Source organism: Notolepis coatsorum (assembly GCF_963971535.1).
Source record: "Notolepis coatsorum genome assembly, chromosome: 17".
In the NCBI taxonomy this organism is placed as follows: domain Eukaryota; kingdom Metazoa; phylum Chordata; class Actinopteri; order Aulopiformes; family Paralepididae; genus Notolepis; species Notolepis coatsorum.
The window spans coordinates 19,066,753-19,071,103 of NC_140181.1; positions in this window are offsets into that span (position 1 = coordinate 19,066,753).

A 4,351-nucleotide genomic window follows, 5' to 3' on the forward strand; every position below is an offset into this window, starting at 1 on the left:
CCAACACTACACTACAGGAGACACCAACACTACAGGAGACACCAACACTACACTACAGGAGACACCAACACTACAGGAGACACCAACACTACACTACAGGAGACACCAACACTACAGGAGACACCAACACTACACTACAGGAGACACCAACACTACACTACAGGAGACACCAACACTACAGGAGACACCAACACTACAGGAGACACCAACACTACAGGAGACACCAACACTACACTACAGGAGACACCAACACTACACTACAGGAGACACCAACACTACACTACAGGAGACACCAACACTACACTACAGGAGACACCAACACTACAGGAGACACCAACACTACACAACAGGAGACACCAACACTACAGGAGACACCAACACTACACTACAGGAGACACCAACACTACAGGAGACACCAACACTACACTACAGGAGACACCAACACTACAGGAGACACCAACACTACACTACAGGAGACACCAACACTACACTACAGGAGACACCAACACTACAGGAGACACCAACACTACACTACAGGAGACACCAACACTACAGGAGACACCAACACTACACTACAGGAGACACCAACACTACACTACAGGAGACACCAACACTACAGGAGACACCAACACTACACTACAGGAGACACTAACACTACAGGAGACACCAACACTACACTACAGGAGACACCAACACTACAGGAGACACCAACACTACACTACAGGAGACACCAACACTACAGGAGACACCAACACTACACTACAGGAGACACCAACACTACAGGAGACACCAACACTACACTACAGGAGACACCAACACTACACTACAGGAGACACCAACACTACAGGAGACACCAACACTACACTACAGGAGACACCAACACTACAGGAGACACCAACACTACAGGAGACACCAACACTACACTACAGGAGACACCAACACTACACTACAGGAGACACCAACACGGGCGGCACGGTGGTGTAGTGGTTAAACACTGTCGCCTCACAGCAAGAAGGTCCAGGGTTCGATTCTCGCTTGGGGACCAGGTTTCCATGATGCCAAGTACCCAGGTGGGGTATCTCCTAGGCCTTTCTGTGTGGAGTTTGCATGTTCTCCCCCGTGTGCTCGCAAGGGTTCCCCCCCCCGATAAGATAAACCCAATGTAAAAACATGCACAACAACAGATCGCTAACGCTGTGGCGTCCTTGATGAAGACGGACAGGAGCACTTGGATTGGTCCCCGGGGCGCGGCTCACGTTGACGCCCTAGCTGCTCCCGGCTGCCCATGGGGGGAAGGACGACGGGATGGATTAGGCGCAGAGACTCTATCGCATCGGCGACTCCGGCTTGGTCAGTCGTCCCTACTAACACAATTGGCAGTGTTAGCGGGTGGGAAGCCGGTGGGGTGTGTATCCTGGTCGTTGTAAACAGCGACTCCTACTGGTCGGTCGGGGCGCCTGTTCAGCAGGGAAGGGATCTGGGGGAGATAGTGTGATCCTCCCACGTGTTACGCTCCCCCAGTGAGAGTCCTCGCTGTTAGGTGAAAAGAAGCGGCTGGCTGACTCCACATGTATCGGAGGAAGCATGTGAGAGTCTTCAACCCTCCCTAGACCGGCAAGTGGGGGGAAAATGCGCGCAGCGACTAGGAAGAGAATTGGCATAATGACTAAATTGGGGATGGGAGAAAAATACGGAAAAATAGGGGGAGAAAAAATTTATTAAAAAAAAAAGGAGACACCAACGTCTACACTACAGGAGACGCCAACACACCCCATGTGATTTTATTTCCTGCTTCCTCTTTAACATGAAGAAAACATATTAGTGAACAGATGAATTCACTCCCCTCCTGAATGACACAGAGATTACCCACTTACCACGCAGCTGTTTCCTCCAGAGCTTAATCTCAGAGACCAGCTAAATGCCAGGCCTGCCTGACCCAGGACCATGCACAGGGGGCATAAAGGCATATTCATAAAACAGCCACATCCACACCTGTCTCTCCCCATAGCTGCAAATGGGTGTGTTTTAGTGTGCGTGTATGTGTGTACGTGTATGTGTACGTGTTGTGTATGTGTGTGTGTGTGCATCTATGTGTACGTGTATGTGTGCATGTGTATGTGTGTGTATGTGTATATGTATGTGTGGGTGTGCATGTCTGTGTGTGTGTGTGTGTGTGTATGTGTGTGTGGGTGTGCATGTCTGTGTGTGTGTGTGTACGTGTATATGTATGTGTGTGTGCATGTGTGGGTGTGCATGTCTGTGTGTGTGTGTGTGTGTGCATGTGTGGGTGTGCACAGGGGCGGAGCTATAGGCGCGGCTGGGGAGGCAGCTGCCTTAGGGCCCGCCCACCGTCTGGCGGGAGGGGGGTTTAGGAACAGGGCGTTTTGCACAAATCCAGCGCTCCCTTTCCTTGGCTGTGACGTAGCCACGTAAATCTCACAAGCAGCGCGGAGGTGATATTTTTCTCTGATGTCGCGTTCACGTTACGTGGGAAGAATCGGAAGAATCAGCTTCCGACTGGGAAAAACCATTCACGTCAGCCTCCTAGTTGTAATTCCTACTAGGACATATGGGATTTTTTATAGACCCCGATATCTCCCACTTCGCGTCACGAATTGCGGAAGTATGGATGTGGGCGTTTTGATCGAGTCAATGCGTGAAGGCTTCCTAGTTGTAGCAACGAGATGTCCTCTGGTTCTTCCGCTTCTTCCCACGTAACGTGAACGCGACATCAGAGAAACATATCGCAAGCTATGTTCAACATAATAAGTCACCTGAAACATGAATGAATGAATGAATGAAAACTTTATTAACAGATTGCAGAATGGGTACAGTACAGTACAGCTCAATACATACAATTGTTAAGGGGATGCAGACCAGAGAAAGACTTTCGTCTTGTTTACATCAGGGTCCCCCACATCACCACCGCTACCATGGTGTATTAAAATCCGACGACGCCGAGCAGCTAAAGGGGACATTTACCGAGGACCAGCACAAAGTGTGGATATATTATGATTTAACAAGTCTTATCTGTCCAGGACGATGACAACATTATTGCAGGTAAGCTAACTAGTACTACTAACGTTATCACGCTAGCTTGGATGCTAACTAACGTAATGTGAATGAATGAATGAATGAATGAATGAAAACTTTATTTAACAGATTGCAGAATGGGTACAATACAGTACGGCTCGTTAAGGGGATGCAGACCAGAGAAAGACGTTTGTCTTGTTTACATCAGGGTCCCCCATTTTCAATTCATAGTGATTATAGAAAACATATACGTTACCACCTAGCCACAATCTATGGTATTTCTAGGTTACCACATGGGTGGCGCACGTGAACACTTTGTGAATTATGTGAGGGTGTATCATGATGATGGTAATTTGGCACTTAACGAACGTTACCTATCATTTTGCCGTTTTGCATAGTGCACTGCATAGTACCAGAGATGACAAAAGTTATGTGGTAACATAGGTCGCATCACTGCCAGTAGTCGGCATATTACCCAATTCTGACTCTGGTATTAGTCAACTAACGTACTGTTAGCCAGCTACTGTAATAACGAAACTGAAATATCTAATGATGATAGTCAATCATAAAGACAGAAAACACTCTCATCACAGACAAGCTGGATCTGGCCAAATACCTAAACATGTCATGGTGAATGAATGAAAACTTTATTTAACAGATTGCAGAATGGGTACAATACAGTACAGCTCAATACATACAATTGTTAAGGGGATGCAGACCAGAGAAACACTTTCGTCTTGTTTACATCAGGGTCCCCCATTTTCAATTCATTATAACATAATGACATACAGATAGACAGTAGTGCTACATCTATACATGACATACCAGATTTGCAAATACAGTACTGTTTGTGATACGAAAAGAGTCCAGAAAAGAGAGTATATACATTTGACGTATTATTATTGTATTGTGATATGTTTTGTTTCATGTTGGATTTTTTTTTTTTTTTTCTTTTTTTTTTTATAATACAATAAATATCGGGGGGGGGGGGGGGGGGGCCCGAGCTGTCAATCTCGCCTCGGGGCCCGTGGGGCATTCCAACCGCCACTGGGTGTGCATGTCTGTGTGTGTGTGTGTGTGTGTGTGTGTGTGTGTGTGTGTGTGTGTGTGTGTGTGTGTGTGTGTGTGTGTGTGTGTGTGTGTGTGTGTGTGTGTGTGTGTGTGTGTGTGTGTGTGTGTGTGTAATGGTAGTGACTGAGAAATGACCCATGGCCTGCACCACGGGTATCATGGTTGAAATGAGATTATGCCAAGGTATTATTTGAGTGCAAAAGTGGTATCATAGCAATAGATGTTGTTTTACCATTGTAGTAACATT